The sequence below is a fragment of the Sciurus carolinensis genome, chromosome 12 (assembly GCF_902686445.1).
Source record: "Sciurus carolinensis chromosome 12, mSciCar1.2, whole genome shotgun sequence".
Lineage (NCBI taxonomy): Eukaryota > Metazoa > Chordata > Mammalia > Rodentia > Sciuridae > Sciurus > Sciurus carolinensis.
The window spans coordinates 16811670-16824213 of NC_062224.1; positions in this window are offsets into that span (position 1 = coordinate 16811670).

A 12544-nucleotide genomic window follows, 5' to 3' on the forward strand; every position below is an offset into this window, starting at 1 on the left:
TTTCCTTCTTTATCTGGTCCTGTGCACTTTCCCTTGCCACATGCTTGAATAATTTAAAAAAGTAAGCAAGAAAGAGACATGAATGGATTCTGCCTTGGTATTGCTTACAGGAAAGCAAGCAAATAAAGTAATTAAGCAATAATTATGTAACAGTATTTAGATAATTAAAGCCTAATATATTAAGAGGCTGAAAGCAATGAGATTTGGAAGGATAAGCCATCTAAGGCCACCATGCATATAGTATTTACTTGGTCCGAAATACGTATTTCGATCTAGGGTTTCGTTCTAGGGTTTCACTAAGCTTTCTCAGAAATAGAGACTGTTCTAAACATAGCTCTCAAAGCTATTTCTCATCCTAGTCCTAAAAGCAGGTTCCACCAAAAACTGATTTTGTTCCTGGGATTTGATATATCCTCAAGCAATGACTCATGAAGCATGCTAAAGGGAGAACTGCCTCTGAAGAAACAAAAAGAAAAGAAAAAAAAAAAAAAAACTTATGACCCAAATGAGAAAAAATAGGTTTAATAATTTTAGATTCAGCCAGCACATATTGAGCACCTGATAGAAACTAGATACTGCAGATGATTTCACACATTATTTTGTTTGTTCAAATGAAATTACACAGAAGCAAAATAACATTTGTATCATCTAGAGGTATAAATTATTTATGTTATCCTTGGATTTCTTTAGTATGGATGAATGATATTTGGCTTTAGTATTCTTTCCAGGTTATTGCAAACTTTTCAAAAATTTGCTTCATTCTTCTATAACATCATTGATCTCAGAGTAGGAGATACCCTAAAACACAACTGCTTTACCCCTCTACCTTCAGGAAAGGGTGGTCGCTTCCCTGCTCATTGGCCATGTAACCACAAGCAAGTCACTTTTCTCAGCCTCTGGATCTGCATGTGGAAAATGATCATACTAACAAGACTGTGCTAGAAGCATCAAATATTAATTGTGTTTTCTAAACCATAAAGCAGTGGATGCTTATCAGGCAGTATTCAATTTCCATTTAACAGATGAAAACATCAAGGCTCACAGTGGCATAAAGGACTTTCTAGGTTTCACAGGGACAAGACTGTGGAAAACTAGACTCACTACTGCCGGGACCACCAACTTTTTATTTTTTTATTTTTTTGTTTAAACTGAATTTTAATTGCTTTATATTCAAAGGACTTGAACAGAATTTTCTGTTTCTTTTGATCTTTCTCAAGATTAAAGTGGGTAAAATATCAATCCAGAATCATTTTGTTCAGTGGATAAAAGAGGCGGAAGCAGCCACCTCCCCTGATATCATAGTGAGTGGCTGGCCCTGTGAACCACTGTTTGTGCATTTAAATCACAAAACCCTCAGGAGGCCCAGACTTAGCTGTCCTTGGTAAGTGCTTGAACAGGACACACACACTGTTTAGGAAATTGAAGCCCTTGCACTTTTGTTCAGTGATTGGTAGAATGGTAACCACTCCCTTGGAAAAGGAGCAAGTTCTATGCACCCATGTGATATATTTTTTCCCTGTAACAGAGCAAACATTAACTCCTTAAATTCACTGTTGTTAGGAACAGACATCATCTGAGGATCCACTTTGAGAATTTACTACATATTCTAATAAGAATGAGCCAGTTTTCCTATGTACAATGAATCAAAATGCAATCTGTAAAAATGTAAAAAAAATAAATAATTCATTTTAAAAAAAAAAAGAATGAGCCAGTAACAATTTGGAACACAGAATTTTGACTGAACAGAGATATACTCAAGGTAGGCTTTTTAAATAAATGGAGGGAAAATACTGTTGGTAAGTATGCCCAGAGTCATTGTGGCATTAGGGGCATTTTGATCAATTGAAATAACAAAGTAATTAACACCTGCTGTGTGTTGCAGCAGGGAATGAGGTAAATTGCTATCCTCTTGGAGACTTCTGCCTTCTGCAAATGCTGCTTTGAAGGAGAGGCACAGGGAAGATCAATGTGCTGGCGTACAGATCTCTTACCAGAAAGAGAAGCCTGCAGAATGTGTTTGGAAATTTAAATGTACATATATATGTATATATGCAAGAGTATGTATACACACACACATACTCTTGCACTCTCCCAAGGAGAACTCAGTCTCTACAGGATGATGTCATGTCTCAAGACTAGACCAAATAATACTTAACTCTGTTGAATAACATATTCTCTGTCAGATGTAGTATGTCTATCATTTTCAAGAAAAAAAAAAAAAACGAAGAAGTTCTGTATGTCAATAAATAGTGCTCTTCAAAAGTTTGACTTTAGGTACTGAGCATATTCACCCCTGAAATTCTTAGGCTTAAAGTCCTAAACCCCAAGTACCTCAGAATGAGACTATATTTGGAGGTAAGACCTTTAAAGAAATGATTGAATTAAAACAAGCTGTTTTGGTGGGTCCTGGTCCAACACAGATGGTACCCTTATAAGAAGATGAGATTAGGACCCAGACATGTGCAGAGGGAGGACCATGAGAATATGGGGCACGAAAGCAGCTGCAGGCAGGCCAAGGAGAGAGGCTTAGGAAAAACCAGTGCTGCAGGTTTTCTATCTCAGATTTCTGGTCTGAGCAAATATTTCTGTTATTTAAGGCGTTGGTCTGTAGGACATTGTTATGGTAGCCCAAGAAAACTAATATGTCTGAATTGCCAAGAGAGACAGTGCAGGTGAAGCACAGTTTTTTTCTTTGAGTTGAAATTACTGGCATTGTTTGAAAGACTCCTCTGTGTTAGGCTTTTAGGTAAGCACTTGGGATGTACAAGCAGAAAGAAACTTCCATAGGATATTAGCAGATTACCAGGTGTAGATTACCAAACAGGAAGTAGATTAAAAAAATATAATTAAGAGTCCAATTATCTAAAAATACATTACTAAATTTTAAGACAAGGGACATGAAAAAGAATAAGAAATCATTGATTTTATTTATAAGTAAAAGACTGGATTTTGCATTGTGATTGAAAAAAACACAATCCTTCAAGTTAGGAAAGTTGATGTCTTGCCTACTTTAGTTGTATTTAATTGCTATGAAGAAGATCAATTTTATCATATCTTTAGATTCCAATTTTCCCTCATACCCTTCAAATGGTGATCATCTCCAGATTCTCATTTAACATTTTTACAAAGGAATATTGTTTTAATTATTTGGTTTATGTTTGTATACTATTGTATTACTGCCTACCTGCTAATCTATTGAAAGTGTATTTTCCTGCAGCTTGTAAAAGTACTTATGTAGTGAAGTAAAGTTGAAAATACTTTTCAACCTAGTGAATTAAAGTGGAGAGAAAATGAAATCATCTATACAATCATTTTCCAGAAAAAAACAAATCATGGTATTTTCAGGCTGTTTCCCCTTTTTAAGTATAGGTGCACATTTCTATTTAATTTTCCCATGTTGGTATTTCAGTTGTTTTATGACCTGATTTTCAATGAATATCTTATTACCCATATTTCCATGTAGCAAAGTATCATTTAGCACTACTTAACAAATATTGCTAGCCTCTTAATATCAGGTAAAAGGGTAGAATTCCTGGCCCCCTAGGCTTTGGGTTGGGCCATAAGTATATTTTGGCCAGTGAAGTATAAGTAGGAATAACTCATATCACTTCTGGGAAAGAGCATTTGTTTGCCCTTAATTTTCGGCTTATAACACACCAAAGCTCTTTTCCTTTCTGCCATGGAACCCAAAATGATTAAAATTGTGCCTATTCTGTTTGCCTGTATATTAGTTTCTTATTGGCACTGTAACAAATCGCCATAAACATGGTGGCTTTGAACAACACAAATTTATAATCTGATTGTTCTGAAAGCCAGAAGTTCAAAATGTGTCTTATAGAACCAAAATCAAGATGCTGATAAGGCCTGTAGACATATATCTCTCTCCTTCTCTGATAAAAATACTTGCAATTACATCTGGATAGTCCAAGGATAATCCCCCATATAAAAACCCCTAACTTAATCACATCTACAAAGATCCTTTTCTACATAACGTAACATTCACAGGTTCCAGGGATTTTACCTAGATACCACTGGGAATCATTGCAGCCTACCATAGCCCTGGGTGAGAAGAAATGGAGCACACTTCCCCATTGGCCCACCAAAAACATGTAATGTGAGCACTACTTAGACCTATATTTCTATAAGTCTCTAGGATTAATTTAAGAGTTTTTTAAATCATTGTTGTTATTAATAGCATAACATAGGACATACTGACTGTAATAGTCTAATATTTTTCTACAATAGTACTCTTAAATGGTTGCATCTTAAGATAATTTAGTATGATTTTATTGTACTTTATTTAAATATTTTTATTTTAATGTATTGAAATATTCTATTGGAACTTAAAAGTTGTACCTGATATTTCAACGAACATACTAAAAGATAAATCATGGAGCGTGTTTCTGACTACCCACTTACAGGAAATTTCTAATGAACTCCTGGAACAAAGGGTACATATGCTTCTAAGGAAGTTTCACCTGAGGTTAAAGGGCTTTCAGAAATATTATGACCATTGACACCTCAATAGTAGCATTTGAACAAAATCCATTGTTTTGACCCTCTCTCAGGGAAGGCTTTAGAAAAAGAAAAACTGATAGCCTGTAGAAGTTTTAACTGTCCAATAGGTAAACTTAGGTTATGGAATTAATCAATGCTACATGAAGTTTCCCAATTCTTTTATGGATTATACTAAATAAGTCAGAGGTTATATTTTATGACTTTACTTTTTAAAAGACTATCCTGGCACACAGTTTCTGTATATAGAAATGTGAAGAGCATTAGGATGAAGTGTGGTCAAAAAGGAAAGAAAGAAAGAAAGAAAGAAAGAAAGAAAGAAAGAAAGAAAGAAAGAAAGAAAGAAAGAAAGAAAGAAGAGAAGAGAAAGAAGAAGAAGGAAAAAGAAAGAGAAAGAGAAAGAAAGAAGAGAAGAAAGAAGAAAGAGAGAAAGAAAGAGAAAGAAAGAAAGAAAAGAAAGAAGAAAGAAAAAGGAAAGAGGAAGAGAAAGAAAGAAAGAGAAAGAAGAAGAAAGGAGAGAGGAAAGGAGAGAGAGGGAGAGGAGGAGAAAGGAAGGAAAAAGAAAGAAGAAGAAAGAAAAGAAAGAAAGAAAGAAAGAGGAGAAGGAGAAAAGAAAGAAAGGAAAGGAAGAAAGAAAGAAAAGGACAAAGAAAGAAAAAGGAAAAAGAGAAAAAGAAAAAGAGAAAAGAAAGAAGAAAGAAAAGAAAGGAAAGGAAAAGAAAGAAAAAAAGAGAAAGAAAAGAAGGAAAGGAAAAGAGAAGAAAAGAAGAAAGGAAGAAGAGAAAGAAGAAAAAAAGAAAGAAAGAAGAGAGAGAAAGAAAGAAAAGAAAGAAAGAAGGAAAGAGAAAGAAAGAAAGAGAAAGAAGGAAGGAAGGAAGAGAGGGAGGGAGGGAAGGAAGGAAGGAAGGAAGAGAGGGAGGGAGGAAGGAAGAAAGAAAGAAAGAAAGAAAGAAAGAAAGAAAGAAAAGAAAGAAAGAGAAGGAAGGAAGGAAGGAAGAGAAAAGAAAGAAAGAAGGAAGGAAGGACGGAAAGAAGGAAGGAAGGAAAAGAAAGGAGGAAGAGAGGGAAAGGAAGAAAGGAAGAAAGAGAAAAGAAAAGAAAAAAGAAAAGAAAAGGAAAGGAAAAAGGAAGGAAGGAAGAAAGAAAAACTGGCAAGTGAATAAACTAGCTCAGGAAGAGAGTCTGATGGAAAAGGAGAGCAGATGTAAATTAATATGTACTGATCAGTTCCATGGGAAAGGTCCTTTGTCGCAGACTGTCACCTGCATTTTCAGTGACTGCTCTGTTCCCCCACCCCTCTGCAACTCTTGAATTCTGTCCACTTTTGTTTGTGAGACTAGCTCTCCCTTCCAAGGGAGGGGACTGTCAGGCCAATAAAGTGGCGACTTCCTCACTACCCCATTGATCATGGGGGTGGAGCAACTGACAAAACACAGTGACTCAGTCCCCACCCCAGCAGGAACTAAGTACATCATCTGCCGGAGCACCTGATCTCCACTTGCCAAGGCTGAGAAAATCCAAGTGCCCCAGGAAGACAGATGTCCAAGGGACAGGCTGCCAGACACAGGCAGCCATCATTTTTCCATAAATTGACTACTTCTGCTCCTGACCACCTCCCCCACCCCTGTTGCACTTTCCAGTACTATTTAAAACAGTCCTTTCAGTCTTCCTCTGATCGCCTGTCCCCTTTGTCAGACCTAGTGAGTCATTTGGCAGCAATGGTGGTGGCCATCTGTGCTCTTAGAATGAGGCTCTTTTTTCACCGTTACCTGTCTTTCCCATTCCAGAGATTCTTGGCTTACTGGAGTCAGGTGCCTCACTTTTCTGGGCTTGTTGCCACCACCTGGGTGGTTTTCACATCTTGGGCCAGTCTTTCAGGTAGGAGAATCTAGAGGGGATTATGTTTTCTTGGCAATTTCCTCTCTATTTCCGGAGCACTGAAATTCCCCACTGGCTTGCTCTATTGGCTCCTGTAACTTAAGGGACTTCCTCTTTTTCTAAAAGTCTGGTCAGTCCAGGCAAATGAGATTGGGCAATAATCTGAACAATGGGGAATGATAAATGCACTACTACCCATTTCTAGAGAAAAAAAAATACAAATCCTTATTGAGGAGTGAAATTAAGGTTATTGCTAAGGTTTTCCTGGGTTTTAAAATACTATGAACAGATACTCAGGTCTGTGGAAGTGACCTCAATTATGTGACACACACACTGTTTTAGGTGTCCTTGGGTCACATATGTTTTCACTTTAAGCAAAAGAGCCAGTTTGGAAAACCAAAGTGCTTCCCTTTTGGATTGAATATGGGGGAGTGACTATCTTATAAAATTTATCACTTGGGAAAATGGATCCTCATATAACCCAGAAACTGTATGAGTTCAGCAAATTTCTACCATGGTTTAATTTTCTTTTTGAAAATATTAGCAATAATCAGTACAATTAGCAGTTCAATTGGAGTATTTTAAAATTAGAAGTTATTCAGTTGAGTGGGAGCACAGAATGAATGAAGGGAACTCTGTAGGGCAAAGCATAGTGATCCAGGTTGGAAATGGGGTGCATGATTTGTCCCTATGCTAAAGCTGCCTCTCCCCTCCTTTGTTTATATTCGACCACAGCAAAGTAATGTTTCTCTCCTTCCTAGTTCATAGCAATATCATAAGCATAAAAGTAATGAATAGTTATGAAGATCTTAGAAGTATTGTGATGTTATAAAAGTGAAAGGAAAATGTATTAGGTTGTAATAAATTCTCATTCATCTACACATTTTTAATTAGAATTTGGTACAACAGACATACACTCCTCATGTTTACATTTGTACCATGTGGGAAGAAGTCATTTGCTAAACAAATGGAGAGAGTAAGCAAAATTTTTAAAAGAAAGTATATAAGAAATGTATGCAATTACAATCTCTTGAGTAATTATTTTAAAATAAAAATGAAAGATCTACAGATTTGCCATTAGCATAACCATAACTGAAAATGAGGACACTTTTTTCTGAACTAAATTAAGTAAGATAATATAGTAGTCCTAGATATTTGTTAGGATTTTTAAAATCTCCTTTCTCCATCTCCACTTTGAATTCAGCTAAAATAAAGTGACCCCAAATTCCTATTTTCCATTTTTCATTGGAATGCCAAGAAATCTTGGGTCACATTTTGGTGAAGAATGGCTACCTACAAGCATGCAGGAGACATGTTTGCAAGACAGCATGTTATGGTGAAATGGAAAAGGGAACATTTAATATTCTCACTAGCGATATATGAGTTGCATTTTAGAAATGGACAGAATTTCAGTAGCAAAGATGGGAAAAGAGCACTCTGAGGGGTAGCCTAAAAACAAAACACACAAGTGCATGATTTATTCAGAAACTGCCAAATAGTACAAAGAAAAAAGCAAAGACAACTTTGAACAATACAGAGTGTGACATGAACCTATGTGTGGACACCATGCTATGGAGTTTAGAATTTATTGTAAAGAAAATAAAAATACCTACATGCAATTAAGAAGGAGAATGAGATGAGACATGTGATTTTTTGGAAGAGCTTCATGATGAAATTTAAAAATGGCCCCAACCCTGGAGAAAGGTTAGGGGTTTGAGTTAGGTCAGGTGGGGAATCAGCAAGGATGACTAGTGTACACTTAGCTGGATGAACTTTTGAGGCTGCGTCAAAGAAGCTCTAAGATGTCATCCATCAAAACAACAGCATTCAAATTTTATGTTTCCTGTATTCAAATAGTGGGGAATAAATGAGAACTTATCTGTGTAGATGTAAAGGCTAAAGTATAACTCATAGTCATTAAACTGAAGAATCTTGCTCTAGCCTTAGAATGATGTCCAATCTGTCTAGAAGAGCTTTTGTCCCAAATGGAAGATGAAGAAGAAGGGGCAGTGAAGGAACCCAAGAAGGAAGTCCAGAGGGAAATCAAGAGCATAAGGTATCTGGAATGTTTTTTAAGTCAAAGAAAAAATTATTCAGGAAAAAGAGCAGTACACAAATCTTCAGATGCCACAGAGTCTGTATCATATGAGGGTTAGGCCATTATTATGTCATAAGTATAGACACATTGATGATCTTTGAAAGCACAATCTCAGAGGAGAGAATAAGAGGACAAAATAGATGCATGGATCAGAAAACAAAGTGGTCGAATGATCAGCACCCAGGGGAAGAGGCATTGTCCTCTTAAAACTAAGGTCAGAGAATGAAGGGTATTTAAAGACTGTAAGGAAAAAAAAATCATCAGAGAATTTAAGACTAAAGATTGAAGAAATCAAAAAAGTATTTCATGGAGATGAATCGTATGAACATAAAAGGAGATGAGGGAGGTACGTGAGTGCCAGGATAGATCTTGGAAAGAAAAATGATGTCAAATTTCCTAGAGATTAAGAAACAAAAGATGAAATTACTAAACATGGAGGTTTGAAGTAACAACAAAGAGAACTGGAGGAATTCACATCAACTTACTTGCTTGTCTCCATTGTAAGAAGGGCTCAGTTAGTGAAAGGGTAGAAGGAGGGTGGTCTCGGCATGCTGGAACACTGAGAAAATACTCAAAAGGCACTGCAATGGACCAGGGGACACACTAGGGATGAAAAGAAATATTGGCCAAACAATTAGGGCAAAGCTGATATTGAATCACATGACTTCATTGTGGTTTATTATACATCCTGATTTTTTTCTTTATGAAAGTTAAGACATGTTCCATGTGACCATGTGGAATGGATTATAATCCCTAAGAGAAAAGTGTTAACCACAATACTACCAAAGAAAGACATGTGATCTTTTGCATAAAGACAAGTCTTGATGCATCTTTTTATCTCTCTACATCTATCTGTCAACTTATACATGTAAGTGGGTGTATGTGTGGAGAGGTGATAATGTATTAGGATCCTATAAGGAAAAAGATGGCATGACCCTCACCTGTGGTCATTGAGGAGAGTGTAATAAACTGTCCATTTTCAAAGATGTTGGTTGGGTAGGGAGAACCTAAGAACAATTGGTGACATACCCTAGAATCAGGCACTATTTGGGAAGTTCAGGAGGCCTGAGAGAGTAGGAGAGGACTTTGGTGAAGTTGAGTAATAACCATAGCTTTCAAGAGCGTTGTTGAACAGGAATGATGGCTTTTGGCATTTGTTTGTGCCCACTGCCAACCTGCACCTCCAAAGGGATGGAGCTGAGGATATAAATTGTCTAACTGGCCTTTCCCCCTACCCCTCATCTACTTTAGGTTCCTATATTAGCAGATTCCAGAGAAATGTCAGAAGGCAAGAAGAACAGGGTGATACAACTCATAGGATCCAGCTCCATCAGGGTGGGGTCATGTAGAATGGATTTGAAGGGGCCGACAGTGAGATAATAAATGCAGTGTAATTATCAGGATTCAAATTTAGCATCCCTGAAACAAAGAAATAGATGGTAGAAATTACCTAGTGTCTTAAGTCGGGAAAAAAAAGTAGACTTTTTTTCAGGAGGAGCAAGGAAATCTAGAGTGTTATAAATAAGCTTGGATAATCCAGGATATAGCTCAACATTGTTCAAGAGGAAAGTGTGCAATTTTAAAAAGAGCAGCATCTTTTTAATCACTAAGAGTAGCGAATAACAGTAACCTGGGGGTACTAGCACTCTTTCACTATCCTGGAGAAATTCCATGGTTATTTGGAAGATATTATTTGGGAGATACTACATTGCCTGTACTATCATAAATACAGACAATTCTAGTATGGCATCATTAAAACACCTCGAAGGGACATGAGACCCCGACTTTTGTGGCAGATGCACTATTGGTCTCATATTTACTTTCTGAATCAACATGTCCTATGATAGAAATATTTGTTTTTCTTCTTCAAAGGAACTGTTTTTACACTTATGTTAAACTCTTACATTCATCGACAGTTTAACATATAGGACTTATGATAGCGGAGAACTCACAGAAAAGAAAAACAAGAAAGGCTTAGGTTGACATGATAATTACTAAAACAAACTTTCAATCAAAATGCTCCTGAATATTCTTTTGGCAGGTGCTTATTTATGCAAATTGAAAGGAAGATGGAGTAAGGAGATTGCCATTTAAATTTTAATTAAATTAAGACTTAAACATCAGTCCAATCTTTTAGAGTTCTCAATAAATAGAGGACAAGACTAAGCAAGAAGAGAAAAAAAATTAAGATGCAGCTTAGCTTATTTTTCAATTTATCATTTCTAGCCCAAATGAGAAGATGAGGAAAAGGAGATAAAGAAGCATTCCCCAAAGATTCACTGGTGGCATCTTTGAAATTGCATCAATTATATTTGTGCATCACCATCCATTTCTACATTACCCATAGCAACATAATCCCAGTGTCCAGGAAACTCCATGATACTTAGCCAACATCTACTAGAAATGCAAAGTAATCTTGATAAGGAACTCAATGCAAATGGACAACTGAGACTTGATACCTAATCGGGATAGAAACCTTGCTTTGAAGTCTGCTGGGAATTATGGTGCAGATGTCACAATTTTGTTTTATCTAATTCGGTTTTTTTCCATCCTGCCCCCAAATACAAAGAAAATAGTTGGTTTTGTGCTTGTCTTACACAAAATCTGTTGTAGTCCATGCAATATGATGGATTTGTGATCAGTTTTAAGTACCTTTAGAAATTATCTGTAACAATTTCTAATATCCCAAATTCAAAAGTCTTATGCTTAATAAAAGTGCATTGAGTATCATTTTTTAATCTGCTTTGTGCAAAGCACCAGGGTTGCAGAGATAAAACATGCCATGTTTCCCTGTCAAGGAGTTTACCTTCTTTTATTAGAAGCAGTTATGTAAATAAATAAATGTCATATAGTGTACCACATGCTATAATTCCAGCAGAGTTCAAAGTACTCCAGAAGGAAAACAAAGAAGGAAGTGTCTGATGCTAGGAATGACTATAGAAGCATCTTAAACAAGATGATACAAAAGGAATCCTCAGGAACTTGAAGTATTGTTTTCAGTCTCTGTTTAATTCTAATTTCATTTTGGGTTCTTTTGTTCCTCTTATGCACTGATAAAAATTTCTCATTCAAAATTGTTAAACAAATTGGGCCAGAAAAACACCACAAAAGCATTTGTAACATAAATAACCACAGTTCGGCTCAGATCTATTAATAGCAGAAAATGAATACATCATGAGAAATATTAAAATTTATGTTGATGTTATTCAATTATAAAATAAAGTTATACTATTAAATTATATTTAACACACCTGCATTCGAAGCTTCTGTGCACCAGTCCTATGTTAAAATTTGTGAATGTATATAAGAATGCAAAGTCAGAGACCTACAGTATATTACATTTGGGCAAGGGAGATGTGCACGCATTAGAATAAATTCTACATGCACAATAGTCTGCAAAGACAGTTATGTTCAGATACAAAAGTCTATAAGCTGGTGATGAGAAGAGAGAATTCTATGAAGGAAAGTCTCAAGAGTTTCTTCAAGCAAGTGAGGAATTCTATTCATATACTTTGAATTGCTTAATCAAACAGGATAGTCTTGGTGATAGTTTGTTATTATCCCCATGTGTCCAGAATCAACTATGAAAGATCATGTGTCTATCAATGAGGCATCCATGGTCATGTGTGCAAACTGTAAGCACTGTGGTAACGCAGAGTCCCATGGCCTCGACCTTCAAGTCCCTGGGGAATTTCTTTACGCTGTGGTGCCATGCCTACCAATGAATCCCAAACACTGAGAGACAGTGGGGAAAGGAGAGCCAAATGTTCTCTCTGTTGATTATTAATAATGTGTTATTCTTTTGATTTAAAAACCTCTGCTAACCTACCACAACTAATGAGCATACATTGCCAGGAGATAAGCTTTTTTCAAAGCAAGTATTAAGTTAAAATTACAAGAGTTGAGATGACTGACTTAGTTGGCTAAAGAAAGTTTGAGATTTTGGTTTTTCAGGGCTGCACATTCTGTCCAAGCCTATTTACCAGCATTGACAGAGAATTCAGAGGCCCTGATATTCTCAGACCACTGGATTTACTAGATGAAGCCCTGGGA